This window comes from Ovis canadensis, chromosome 17, assembly GCF_042477335.2.
Source record: "Ovis canadensis isolate MfBH-ARS-UI-01 breed Bighorn chromosome 17, ARS-UI_OviCan_v2, whole genome shotgun sequence".
In the NCBI taxonomy this organism is placed as follows: domain Eukaryota; kingdom Metazoa; phylum Chordata; class Mammalia; order Artiodactyla; family Bovidae; genus Ovis; species Ovis canadensis.
The window spans coordinates 10,569,946-10,585,189 of record NC_091261.1 but is presented as its reverse complement, the minus strand read 5'-3'; the positions used below and the strand labels follow the sequence as shown (position 1 = coordinate 10,585,189).

General features: G+C 39.1%; 1 pseudogene; it reads left to right on the top strand.

The window, feature by feature from the left end:
- Positions 1 to 15,244, top strand: part of LOC138422407 (ankyrin repeat domain-containing protein 26-like) — a 78,543-nt pseudogene that overhangs the window by 10,476 nt on the left and 52,823 nt on the right.

The following is a 15,244-nucleotide window of genomic DNA, read 5'->3' as shown; positions in this document are numbered from 1 at the left end:
TGCGCTCCCAGTGCACGGGGCCTGGGTTTGATCCCTGGTCGGGGAACTAGATCCCACCTGCTGCAATGAAGATGGAAGGTCCCAAGTGCCACAACTAAGACCTGGCACAGCTACCTAAATACATAAAAATAAATATTTCTTAAATAAGAAGTAGAAAAGGCTGACTGCTTTGGCCACTTCTTTAAAATTAGGGACTCCCTGACAGTCCAGTGATTAAGACTAGGAGCACCCACTGCAGTGGGCAAGGGTTCCACCCCTGGTCGGGGAACTAAGATCCCACACGTTGGATGGCACAGACCAAAAAACCATAAGACTCATATTTACATAGTTATTTGCCATTTCTATTGCTCTTCCTTTGTTCTTGAAATTTGTTTCCCTCTGGTATTATTCTCTTTGAATCTGAAGAATTTCCTTTAGCCTCTCTTTCAAAGCGGGTCTGCTAGAGAGCTCCCTTCTCGCTTTAGTGCAGATGGTACAGAAGGTGAGAATTCAGCGTAGCACTGCTGATCAGTGAGTGTCCAGGATGCCCGGTCACTGCTAAATTGCCTTGTGTGAACGTCATGGTTAGTGTACTGGAATTGCCTGGTTTTAGTCACACGACATGCGCACCACACAGCAGACAGCTGCCCTGTCCTGCGCCAAACAGGCAGAGGCAGCTGAGCCAGGATGAGTGCCGTCTGATAGCCGCCTTTGCTCCTTCTGACTCAGTGACCCACCTATCTTCTTGAAATTTGTGCTCCCCTTCCCTTGTGATGGAGCAAAGTCCAGACATCAACCATATGCTTCTACGGTCACCTGGTAACATGGGAGCGCTGTGCGCCAGCTTTTCCAAAACCATCAGATATTTCTCTTTGATAGTACAGAATTAAATAGAAATTTAATGGAATTAAACGGAATTAAATAGGTTTCTTTTCCCCCTCATTAAAGAAATTTCAGGCTTTAGAAGAAGGCAGGGGAATGCCCGGGAGTTTAGGGACCTCTTGAAATCATTTGAGGCCAGGCTGGCTTTTCAAAAATATTTAATATTTATTTATCTATTTGGTTATGTCGGGCCCTAGTTTCCACACGTGGGATCTTCGTTGTGGACTCTCTAGTTGCAGCTTGTTGACTTAGTTGCTCCATGGCATGTGGGATCTTAGTTCCCCAACCAGGAATAGAACCTTTGCTCTCTGCATTGCAAGGCAGATCTTAACCACTGAATCACCAGGGAAGCACCAGGCATATATATGCAGACCAAGATACACGACCTTCAGACACGCCTAAAGGTCCTCTTCTCAGGAAGGCCTTCCCCATCTGCCCCATTTAAAGGCTGTGAGTCGATGATACCCTGCCTCCTCCTGCTCTGTTTCTCTCATGTTACTTATCACCATTTAAGACAGGGTTTGCTTATTTGCCAGGTTTGTCTGTTTAGTTAGTTGCAGTTGGAGAAGGAAATGGCAACCCACTCCACTGTTCTTGCCTGGAGAATCCCAGGGACAGGGGAGCCTGGGGGACTGCCGTCTATGGGGTTGCACAGAGTTGGACACGACTGAAGTGACTTAGCAGCAGCAGTGTCCTAAGTGCCTAGAATGGTGCATGCTCAGTGTATATATATATATATATATATATATATATAAATTTTTTTTTTTTTTTACCTTGCTGCATGGCTTGTGGGATCTTAGTTCCCTGACCAGAGATTGAACCCAGGCCCTCAGCAGTGAAAGCATGGAGTCCTAACCACTGGACTGCCAGGGGATTCCCTCAGTAAATATTTCTTGGATGAAAGAACACCATTTTACAACTTGCTTTTCTTCCTTTTTAAAAAGAAGTTGTCCCTGACATCCTCCCATGGTGTACATAACAACACTGAGCACCTCCTCTCTTTTCATGTTCCCCCTGCAATCCTTGGGTTTCCCAGGTAAAGAACCTGGTTGCCAAGGCAGGAAACATAAGAGCCCCAGCTTCGATCCCTGGGTCAGGAAGATCCCCTGGAGGGGGGAATGGCAGCCTACTCCAGTATTCTTGTCTGGAGAATCCCATGGACAGAGGAGCCTGGCATGCTACAGTCCCTGGGGTCACAAAGAGTCGGACACAACTGAAGTGACTTAGCACACATGTGCACTGCCATCCTAGCTTGGTCCTAAAGCTACAGAGTGTGCTGTTACTACCTGCAAGTGATTTGAGGGAAATGACACGCTCTGGGACCCTTGGGCTTTAGGATGGAGAAACACAGGCCCCTAGTGTGGCCTCTTCTGTGTGAAGGAAGGCCGACTGATGTGCTGATGCCCCGACACAGGCCTGTCCTTTTAGGTCTTATGCATGTTATTATATGATAGTCCCTGGTGCCTCAAACAGTAAAGAATCTGCCTTCAGCGCAGGAGACCTGGGTTTGATCCTTGGGTTGGGAAAATCCCCTGGAGGAAAGTGTGGCAACCCACTCCAGTATTTTAGCCTGGAGAATCCCCATGGACAGAGGAGCCTGGACTCAGACACAACTGAGTGACTAAGCACAATCTGTTGAAGGAGGTTGTACAGGTCCCATGAGTCAGAAGCTGGCAGGTAAGTGCTGAAAAGCAACCGTGCTATGGAACGAACCTAAGACCGTGGAGAGCATCGCAAGGCGTTGGCAGTGAAACCACCTCCTGGGAAAAGCAGGAGGATCCAGCTCGTGCCTCGCCTTTGCTGCTTGCTGATAGGAAATGAACACGTGCCTGCCAGGTGCTACTGCTGTGTGATGAAACGAGGGTGCAGCCCAGGTCCATTTCCTTTGCTGTGTTGTTTGTAGCACTCCAGACCCACCCGCCTGGATGCTGTCTGTCTCTGGCTGATGGCTTGTGATTGGCCCCCAGCACATTTCTGCAGGGGAGCAGGGCTTCTTGTCAAAACCACCTGGGTTCCAGGGAGTAGAGAATTAAAATATCTAAGAGGAAAGAATACAGGGTTTGTGTCTTGGGGAAAATGGGATGGTTTTGAATAAGTCTTTGTGTTTGAAAAGGATGTGAAGAAGGAAAAAGGCATCTGTGCAAATTACTTTGGTCACCCCCTTTCAGAAGATCGCCTTGATGGTTCATCTAGTGTTTAAGAATCTGCCTATGACACAAGTTCCATCCCTGGTTCAGGAATATTCCATATGCTGCAGGGCAACGAAGCCCGTGTACCACAACCTCTGAGCCTGTGCTCTAGAGCCCGCAGGCCACAGCGTCTGAAGCCCCCGCAGCCTACAGCCAGGGCTGCACAGCCAGAGAAGCCCCTGCACCGAGAAGCTCGCACACCGCAACCAGAGATCAGCCCCCACCTGCCGCAGCCAGAGAAGGCTCACGTGTGGCTGCGGAAACCTGGCACAGCCCAGAGTAAATACATAAATAATAAGAGGAAAGAAGATAATAGGAAATCTTAAAGAAAGGTTTCAGACCACTGAAAGATCCTTAGAGGTTCCAAGGAGACAAAAAATTATGAAGTGAATGCTTAACCACTGCTTGTTATACTCAACATATTTTAAAATTAATTTTTATTGCAATAGAGTTGCTTTGCAATCTTACTTTGGTTTCTGCTATACAGCAAAGTGGATCAGTTATATGTATACATATATTCCCTCTTTTTTAGATTTCTTTTCCAACTTAAGTCACCACAGAGCATTGGATAGAGTTCCCTGAGCTATACAATACGTTCTCATTAGTTATCTCTTTTATACATCAGTAGTGCACATGTGTCAATCCTCAAAATATTTATTTTAGACAAGGTGGTTGATGGTATTGTGTACATTACTTACATCCCCGCCCCCCCCCCCCCCCCCCCCCCCACTTTGGATCTACTTCTATTACCTGTTAAGAAACTGGTGTTTAAAATTTCCATCTGTTTCTACCTTTGGTAACTTCAGTTCTTGCTTTGTTTGTTTTGAGGCTCTGTTGTTAGGCATGTGGATATTTATGACATGCCTTTCTGCTGAATTATCACTATGAGAAGTCTATCTGCTATCTCTAGAAGTCTAGAGACTTCTTCAGTATTCTTCAGCATTCTAATGTTTAAAGTATGCATGCTATGGGTTCTAACCAGTTACTTTTTAAAAATTGCAGCTTTACTTAAGAAAATGACAGTTTTATTGAGATACAATTCACATACCATCAATTCACCCATTTAATATGTATAGTTCAGTGGTGTTTAGTATATTCACAGGGTTGTGCAACCACGGCCACAACAACTTTCAGAACATTTTCCTCATCTCAAAAGAATCCCACATTAGCAATCATTTCCCGTTTCATTCAGACACCCCACCCCCATGAGCCCAGCCCAACCACTAATTTATTTTCTGTCTCTATACTATAGATTTGCCTCTTCTAGACATATATGAAATCATGCTGTATGTGGTTTTTATGACTGGCTTCTTTCTCTTGGTATAATGTTCTCAGGGGTCCTAAGCATTATAGCATGTTTCAGTATTTTATCCAACCATTGTTTCTGTTTTCTTCAAAAAAAAAAAAAATAATAGACTTTATTTTTTAGAGCACTTTTAGGTTCGCAGCAAAATTGAATAGATGGTGCAGAGAGCTCCCATATATTGGGTTAGCCAATGAGTTTGTTCGTGTTTTTCTGTAACATCTTATGGAAAAACCCAAACAAACTTTTTAGCCAACCCCAAACTTCTCCCACCCAATAGCTTTCTAGCTCCATCTTGTATTCCATTAATTTTTTTTTTTCAAACAGCATAGTTTCCTTAGAATTCTGACTACCAGTCCTTGTTCCCAGTGAAATGTTAGGAATATTTCTTTATCAATTCCTCTCTCTCCAGTAATACTTGACAGCATTCAAGTAGTGATAGATGACCATGTGTGGCTAATTGAATGGCTTTTTTATACTGGCAAAAATAAACTCTTTATTACAGTATTATTTATAAACAGTTTTAAAGTAATATAAATTACTATTATTAGGGATATGCAATGAACAAAAGCCTCTATTTTAAATATATGTTTTATATATAATTTATGTTGATATTTTCATAAAACTTGAGCAGTGTAGATATATAATTTATATATTAATAAAAACATATAAAGCACAGGCTTTGTTCATAGTGTATTCTTAGCAATACTGATATATTACTGATTTGTTGTATATAAGTTCTAAATAAATATGTTTTTCCACATACCTCATTATAGTTATGCTTTTCTTTTTTCCCCCTTAAGTTTGTACTTCACTAGGCATATCTCACTTTTTCCTTTCTTTTTCCTACCCTACATTTTGTCATTTTTAATATTTCCTGTTAACCTAATTTCTCCTTGCAGAATACATTTCTTCAGTGTCTATTCTTTGAGTGCATCTCTCTCTGCCTCTATTGTTAACATGTTTGCCTATGGCTTTCTGTTTAGAGTGTTTGTGGCTTTCACTCATGATCGTTGCCCTACAGGTTTACTCTTATTTTTTCCCCTCTTTCTTAGAATGAGCTGAATTTTAAAAATCATTTGTCTTTAGCTCTTTGACAAACAGAATAGAAATAACTTTTCCTATTTGCAGTTCTAACCTATCTAAATAAGGTTCTGCTAAAAACTAAACTTTCGTATTTCCCTTCCCAAGCAATAATTCATGCATATAGAAATTATGCAAACAAATTTCAAAACATAGCAACTAATTTAAATAGCTTAGTTTTTCAGACATAGTACTCTAAAGTATTGGGGATGAATTTTTATTCTAGAACATTTTGGTAGAGAAAGTAATCTAGTAGGTGTCATAGTATTTGTATAGCAGTATATTAGGGATAAGGGGAGGAACATCCGGGGCTTCCTATGTCATCTGTCATAATCCTTACCCCATGAGAAGGTTAGTCAGTGGCAGAACTGGGATTTGAATCCACATCTGAATGACTCCAGAGCCTGTGCTCTTTGTGTTAGATATAGAGGAATGGGAGGTGTTATAATTATTTTATTAAATTTGACTCATTATTCTTAAAGTTCTTATTTTCTTCTCCAGAATGTCCTGAAACCAAACTTAACGAAGCTAATGAATGCTTCTCAGCAATCCAAGAGAAACAGTAAGTTATCTAAGACTGTCCTCCTGGTTTTATTCACTGATTTGAAATTACAGATATTCTCATGTAGTCTCACTTGTTTTCACTATAGTAGAAGCAAAATGTGGCATTGTGAGTCCAGAGAGTACAGCCTTCTCTGAGGACAATAATTCTGATGGTGAAATTGAAGATGTGGTTGAAACCATTCCCGAACCATCACCTGGAGTCTGGGGCTTCTCTCATCCTGCCTTCCCATCGCCTGAACCTCTTCCACAACCTCTCAAATCTCTCGCGGGCCTTGGTCTCACAAAGGCAAGTTGTTTTGTTTGTAACTCTTTTTTCCCTCTACTTTTTCACATGCCATTCACATGTCATGTCCCCTTATATGACACAAGGGATCCTACCACAGAAATGGAAGCTTTCAAAGTCACGATACAAAATGGTGTGATAATAAGAGCAATATATGTGCATGCTTCAGATTTATAAATGCTGGCATACTAAGTATGCCCTTATGAAAGACAAACATTACAAAGCAATTAGGAAGAACAGCTAGATGAATATGAACATGGGGAGGGGGATGAAAGGGAAGAATACATTTAAGAAGGAAAAGATGAATATGAAATGGAATGAGGGTCAGGATGAGAAAGATTATTACACAAACACAACAGAAATAGTGGGGGTATGTCAGATGAGGAACTCTTTATTATAAATATGAAAAGAATTATTTCAAATTCAACTTAAGAGGCGACAGTGAGGTCACGAAAAAGCAGTGCTCATACTCTTTTGAATGACATATAGCTGATGAAGAACTGAAAGAAAATTTGTTCCTTACTTTTTTTGGTGGTTATTTTTGAGGTTGATGGTGGTTCTTGTTTTTTTTTTTTTTTTTTCAATTGCAGTATAATCAATTTACAATATTGTGTTAGTTTCAGATGTACAGCAGAGTGTCTTGGTTATACTTATATATGTATATATGGCTTCCCTGGTGGCTCAGTTGGTAAAGAGTCTGCCTGCAATGCGGGAGACCTGGGTTCAATCCCTGGGTTGGGAAGATCCCTTGGAGAAGGAAATGGCAACTCACTCCAGTATTCTTGCCTGCAGAATTCCATGGACAGAGGAGCCTGGTGGATTACAGTCCATGGGGTCACAAAGAGTCGGACACAACTGAGGGACTGACACATACACATGTATGTATATATCTGTATTGAATATAGTTCCCTCTGGAAGTTCATTTCAGTTTGAAGTGATTTGTCTTTTTAAACAAATTCTCACTTTGAAAGTAATGAAGCAATGTCCTCTATTTAATATAGCAAAACTTTAGTTCATAGACAATTCAAGGTGACTTCTGTTTTAGGCCTTAGCAGATTTATCATGATTTAAGAACTTTTGGCCTTTCTGTTTCTTGTGGTTTCTAACTTACTGTTTGATAAATACTTAATGTACTTAACTAATTTATCTTACTGTTTGGTATAATCTTGGTGGGTGTTTTAGATCTTTTTGAAAATAAAGAGGAAATAAATAAGCATTTTATCTAGTCCTTTTATAAAAGTTATAATTATATAAATGAGATTCTTACTCTCTCTTCATTCAATGAGAAAATTTTCAGGTGCAATAGTCTTAAAGAAAAAATGTATAACTTTTTTTTTTGCTGAAGAGACTCTGATTTGTCTTTTCCTAATATCTACATGTAATGGCACTTACAGGAAATGAATGAAATTATAATTTATGATTTCTTTTTCTTATGTAGACTACTTGTTATTATAAAATCATAAGGAAAAAATTACCAACAGGGTTTACAAATTATCTCTGGAAGATAATTTTTTACTTTTTAAAATATCTCTAGCCATATGTATACTCTATGTTATTTTAGAAACTTTATATTAACTTCAGTATTTATAGGTGTTAAACTATCCTGTCAATTCTTTGTTATACATATGAAACTAACATATCAATTCTTTTGTATCCAAAACTCAGAAATTGTGGTTACTTGATTTTTTAAGTTTGTTTATTCTTTCCTGACACGAAATTTGAGCCCTGCTTGATCATCATAGATGTATTTGAAAACCTTTCTATCTCCAGCTAGGATAATCATAATTTTACTACTATTTTTAATATCAAGATCATTCCTTCAATCTTTACTACTATTCCAGAAGGCACAGATGGGAAATTAGAGTTGTTAAGTGTGCTGTTTACACAGAAATAAGAAGAAAACCTTGTGAATTTTCAAATAGGGTTTTATATTTCTTTCTTATCTCATCAGTTCAGTTCAGTTGCTCAGTTGTGTCCGACTCTTTGCGACCCCATGAGTCGCAGCACACCAGGTCTCCCTGTTCATCACCATCTCCCGGAGTTCACTCAGACTCATGTCCATCAAGTCAGTGATGCCATCCAGCCATCTCATCCTCGGTCGCCCCTTTCTCCTACTGACCCCAATCCCTCCCAGCATCAGAGTCCTTTCCAATGAGTCAACTCTTCGCATGAGGAGGCCAAAGTACTGGAGTTTCAGCTTCAGCATCATTCCCTCCAAAGAAATCCAAGGGCTGATCTCCTTCAGAATGGACTGGTTGGATCTCCTTGCAGTCCAAGGGACTCTCAAGAGTCTTCTCCAATGCCACACTTCAAAAGCATCAATTCTTCGGTGCTCAGCCTTCTACACAGTCCAACTTTCACATCCATACATGACCACAGGAAAAACCATAGCCTTAACTAGACTGACCTTAGTCGGCAAAGTAATGTCCCTGCTTTTGAATATGCTATCTAGGTTGGTCATAACTTTTCTTCCAAGAAGTAAGCGTCTTTTAATTTCATGGCTGCAGTCACCATCTGCGGTGATTTTGGAGCCCCCAAAAATAAAGTCTGACACTGTTTTCACTGTTTCCCGTCTATTTCCCATGAAGTGATGGGACCAGATGCCATGATCTTCGTTTTTTGAATGTTGAGCTTTAAGCCAACTTTTTCACTCTCCTCTTTCACTTTCATCAAGAGGCTTTTTAGTTCCTCTTCACTTTCTGCCATAAGGGTGGTATCATCTGCATATCTGAGGTTATTGATATTTCTCCTGGCAATCTTGATTCCAGCTTGTGTTTCTTCCAGTCCAGCATTTCTCATGATGTACTCTGCATATAAGTTAAATAAGCAGGGTGACAATACACAGCCTTGACGTACTCCTTTTCCTATTTGGAACCAGTCTGTTGTTCCATGTCCAGTTCTAACTGTTGCTTCCTGACCTGCATACAGATTTCTCAAGAGGCAGGTTAGGTGGTCTGGTATTCCCATCTCTTTCAGAATTTTCCACAGTTGATTGTGATCCACACAGTCAAAGGCTTTGGCATAGTCAATAAAGCAGAAATAGATGTTTTTCTGGAACTCTCTTGCTTTATCCATGATCCAGCGGATGTTGGCAATTTGATCTCTGGTTCCTCTGCCTTTTCTAAAACCAGCTTGAACATCAGGGAGTTCACGGTTCACGTAGTGCTGAAGCCTGGCTTGGAGAATTTTGAACATTACTTTACTAGCATGTGAGATGAATGCAATTGTGCAGTAGTTTGAGCATTCTTTGGCATTGCCTTTCTTTGGGATTGGAATGAAAACTGACCCTTTCCAGTCCTGTGGCCACTGCTGAGTTTTCCAAATTTGTTGGCATATTGAGTGCAGCACTTTCACAGCATCATCTTTAAGGATTTGAAACAGCTCAACTGGAATTCCATCACCTCCACTAGCTTTGTTCTTAGTGATGCTTTCTAAGGCCCACTTGACTTCACATTCCAGGGTGTCTGGCTCTAGATGAGTGATCACATCATCATGATTTATCTGGGTCTTGAAGATCTTTTTTGTACAGTTCTTCCATGTATTCTTGCCACCTCTTCTTAATATCTTCTGCTTCTGTTAGGTCCATACCATTTCTGTCCTTTATTGAACCCATCTTTGCATGAAATGTTCCCTTGGTATCTCTAATTTTCTTGAAGAGATCTCTAGTCTTTCCCATTCTGTGGTTTTCCTTGATTTCTTTGCATTAATCACTGAAGAAGGCTTTCTTATCTCTTCTTGCTATTCTTTGGAACTCTGCATTCAGATGCTTATATCTTTCCTTTTCTCCTTTGCTTTTTGCCTCTCTTCTTTTCACAGCTATTTGTAAGGCCTCCCCAGACAGCCATTTTGCTTTTTTGCATTTCTTTTCCATGGGGATGGTCTTGATCCCTGTCTCCTGTACAATGTCACAAACCTCATTCCATAGTTCATCAGGCACTCTATCTATCAGATCTAGGCCCCTTAAATCTATTTCTCACTTCCACTGTATAATCATAAGGGATTTGATTTAGGTCTTACCTGAATGGTCTAGCGGTTTTTCCTACTTTCTTCAATTTAGCTCATAGTAGTACATTAAAATGACTCATAATTCCATACTCACATAAGCATTTCTAATCTACAATTTAAAAGTTGTCTTTTAAGATCAATTTTAAAAAGGAATCTTTTGGTGTTTTACTATTAAACCTTTTCATTATACTAAAAAATGCTTATTATTGTAATATCCCAGACATGAATATTTGCACATATTTATAAAAGTATGTTTTATGTCCTTGAAACAGGTGTTAAAATATATAACTGAAAATTTTAATGTCATAGTTTTCTTCCCCTGGTATTGTTTTACTTTCAAAAGTTCAAAATTCTGCATAGGTTTGCATTAATTATACCAGGTTAGCATATTTTACAAATAGTTATGTTAACAGCTATGCTTTTCCTGAATAAGGCTATCTATTTCTAATCCAAAGGTATTTATCCAAATCCTTTCTTCTGAGTCCCTTGTGTGCATAATTAATTCAATACTCTGCAAACTGAGGGCCTTGTTCCTGATGCTTCCCTCGTCCCCGACTCTTTGTAAGCTACACTGTCTTCTGTTTTCCCCATCTTAGAAGACAGCATCACTGAAATGCCGCAGCAGGAAAGATCCCGGACTCCAAACTTCCTTGAAATTATTGCATCCAGTCACTCAGCAGGTTCAGTATTTTCTACCTGCTTATCATTTTTCATGTCTTATTATCATAATCTACTTTCTCACCTATAATCTTGAAATATTCTTTTCAAGTTTTGCTTCCCTGATGTTTATCTTTATGTTGCTGCCAGAGTAATCTTTCTAAAACATGTTTGTCAATCTTTTCATTCCTCTTGGCTTTGCAGTTTGTTTTAGAATGATTTTTACTGTTACTGTTTTTATTTGGCTGTTTTTAAAGCCAAATTCAACTTTTTAATTACAGTTTCATGGAAACTCTGGGTGATGGGCAGTGTTTAGTTTGCTTCCTGTCCACTCTGGAGCATCGCTTGTAGTGTCTTTTTTTTTTTTTTCACAGTGCTGTCCTGTAAAATAATGTCATGTTTGCTACTCCCTGGTACAGTGTAGTCTTTCCCCTTTCATTTGAAAAAAAGCATGGCACCAAATAAAATAAAATATATTTGTGATGATGTAACCCTTTACTTCTGTAGTAGATTCCTGTCACGTGCAGAAAAAAGATGATACTTGCTTTTTGCCATTTGACCTGGTCCTTCCGTTTTGTCTCTGTAGGGTTCCCAGTAACTGTGCTCTAGTTTCCCACATGACTTATTCACACTGTTTCACACTTTGTCCTTTTGTTGGGCTGTCCTTCCCAGAATCCCCCTCACATCCCAGCTCCGTACTCTTTCTTCTGAGACACAGCCCTTTGTCACAGCGTTCCTTGAGCTTCATGGGTTCACCTGCCTCCTCTCTCCTTTGTGCCCTTCCTGTGCTTGGTCCACTTCTGTTGCAGAGCTGTTGAAGGACACTTTTCTTCCCTCTTGCTTGTTTTCACGTGTCTCTGCCTTGCCTAGAACACAGAACAGAATCACTCTTTTCTTTACATTTCTAACTTCTCTGAGGACAGTGTCTATGATTTCTTAGACAACAGTGAATGTCATCTTACTGATTGACTGAATGACCAAATAAATGAATATGTTTTCTGAAGTTTGGTTTTTGTTTTATTTTGTCTTGTTTTTATAGGAAGGAGCCACAAAGCCAGAGATTGTAGACAAAGAAAGTGATACAGATATTATTGAAAGGGCTCCACAAGAGCAAATAAATCATGACCGTTTGAGTTCTGTTGATGGAACACACAGAAATAATAGAACTGGTAAGTAAGTGAATGTCTGTGGATTTTTTTCTATGCTTAAAAGCACAAGTAAAAAACCTTTAAAGTGCATAGATGCAAATATGGCATCCATTTCTTTTTAAGTGTGTTTCTTTTGCTCTCTTTCTTCAGAAGTGACCCAAGTACTACCAACTTTTACTCCCTGAAAATGCTTCAACCGTCTGAAATTCTTTTCCACTAGTATATTTTATTGAACTAGTGGGAAATATATGTATTAAAATTAATATATGTATTAATTAATGTATGTAAAATTAATATATGTATTAAAATTAATATATGTATTAAAATTCATAGTAGTAAATGTTCTCATTAATGTATCTGTGACTCCATTTTACAGATATGATGTGAGCCTTAGGATTGGGAGAAGAGGAAGATATAGAATCACCTTGGGATTCTGAGGTACTGTCTTCTGTTATTATTTTGAAATGTAAACAACTTAGTGATGTAAAAACATAAAAGCAGAAGATGCTGTGACTTTCTCACCTTTGCATTTGCCCATCAAAATTTTTTTATTTTTAATCTGATTTTAATTTTAATTTTTAATTATTGATTTTTAATCAAGAAGATAATTCTGTGCTAAATACTACCACATAGTACACTTTAGCTAATTGTCAAGGTTTACCTAATGAACTCAGTGTAATATGGAAATCAAGGCTTAGAAATCATAAGGAATCTGTTTGTGTTCTGAAATGACATTTACCTAAAAACTGAAGCATTGTTCCAAGTGAGTCTATGATCAAATGTTCCTTTCTTTCTTTCTTCCTCGCTTCCTTTCTTCCTTTATTTTTTATTGGAGTACAGTTGATTTACAATACTGTGTTAAGTTCAGGTGTGCAGCAAAGTGAATCAGTTATATCTCTCTATATGTATATCACCTCTGTTTTAGATTCTTTTCCTGCATGGGCCAGTACAGAATATTGAGTGGAGTTCCCTGTGCTACACAGTAGGTCCTTACTAGTTATCTGTTTTATACACTGTAGTGTGTAGTGTGTTTGTGTCATCCCTAATCTCCCTAGCAAATGTATTTTTCTTTGGCACATGTGCATGTGTAAAACTGCTGGAGAGGGCTAGAGAGAAACGGGTTGAATTGTGGTTTTTACCACATCAACATTGAAAAGATAGTGCTTGAAACTTGAAGGTATTATTACATTTGGATTGTCAAGTTAATCTGCAAGGAACATTTCAAGAGAAGCAAAAGCATAGCGAATAGTAAGAAATATGTGACATAATAACAGCAGTTAGCTTTGCTTTGTGATGTTTTAGTAAGTACAAACCATTTTGGATAGTTTAACCAGCACGCTCAGAGAACCTTTATGGCAGCCGTCCTTAAAGTAACATGAAGTAGCAGTGCTCTGTTTGAAGGCGGCAGCTTTGGAAGGAGATGAGAAGGGCCTGATCCCTTAGGTGCAGGTAGCCACTGCCTGGTGATACAGCACTGTGTTTGAAGTCACTGTCCTGAATCTGTCACTTAGCAGCTGTGGATCTTGGCAAACCTGTCTTAACCGGGTTAAATGTAGGCAGTTTTTAAAACTAGGGTATTTTCTTCAAAAGAAATTAGGAAATCTTCATGCAACTCAGTATTAATTTTAACAGAGTATCTCTGAGAGCCTTCCATGGAAGTATGTGGATCTTTTATCTGGAGCTGCTGGTCAAAGAGGAAAAATTACGTTAAATGGACAAGTAGAAGGTAAGAACTATATTTTATAGAAAAGTCATTTGACAGAATGTTGATTTATTTTTTTCCTTTTATTTATTTATTTTTTTACTTTAAAATATTGTATTGGTTTTGCCATACATCAACATGAATCCTCCAGGGGTGTACACATGTTCCCCATCCTGAACTCCCCTCCCACCTCCTTCCCTGTACTTCTGGGTCATCCCAGTGCACCAGCCCCAAGCATCCTGTATCCTGCATCGAACCTGGACTGGTGATTCGTTTCATATATGATATTATACATGTTTCAATGCCATTCTCCCAAATCATCCCACCCTTTTCCCCTCCCAAAGAGTCCAAAAGACTGTTCTATACATCTGTGTCTCTTTTTCTGTCTCACATACAAGATTATCGTTACCATCTTTCTAAATTCCATATATATGCGTTAGTATACTGTATTGGTGTTTTTCTTTCTGGCTTACTTCACTCTGTATAATCGGCTCCAGTTTCATCCACCTCATTAGAACTGATTCAAATGTATTCTTTTTAATGGCTGAGTAATAGTCCATTGTGTATATGTACCACAGCTTTCTTATCCATTCATCTGCTGATGGACATCTGGATAGCTTCCATGTCCTGGCTATTATAAACAGTGCTGTGATGAACATTGAAGTACACGTATCTCTTTCAATTCTGGTTTCCTCTGTGCGTACGCCCAGCAGTGGGATTGATGGGTCATTAGGCAGTTCTATTTCCAGTTTTTTAAGGAATCTCCACACTGTTCTCCATAGTGGCTGTACTAGTTTGCATTCCCATAGAATGTTGCTTTAAAATGGAAATCAGAGAGATGATATGGGGTGGGAGGTAGGAGGGGGGTTCATGTTTGGGAACTCATGTACACCCGTGGCGGATTCATGTCAATGTATGGCAAAACCAATACAGTATTGTAAAGTAAAATAAAGTAAAAATAAAAACTTAAAAAAATAAAATAAAAATAAAATAGAAATGCTGATATATTCTAATAGGCAAAGAAAGTCACCTGTCAGATGTGTAGTGAGGTAGAGACAAGAAAAGGAGGGAAATAGTGTATCTTATCACGTGTCAGCCACAGATTAAATTGAGAATCCAGTTTAAGGAGCTAAGTTATTTAGCTCCTGGACTTCCTTGGCGGTCCAGGGGTTAGGACTCTGTGCTGTTAAGAGTCTCCAATGCAGGGGGTGCTGGTTTGATCCCTATTCAGGGAACTAAGATTCCATTTGACACATGGGCCAAAAAAAAAAAAAAATTCTGTTTCAAGATACTCTATGACCTAAGGAAGGTTAAGAAACAAGAGGAATGAGGGAATGAGGGATTAGAGAGGCAAAGGGTGTAGGGAGGAAATGAAGGAAAAGAGGCACAGGTCTGTGGAGGAAGGGGGCAATAAGTAAGATAACGCTTTAGAAAAAGGGAGAGTATTTG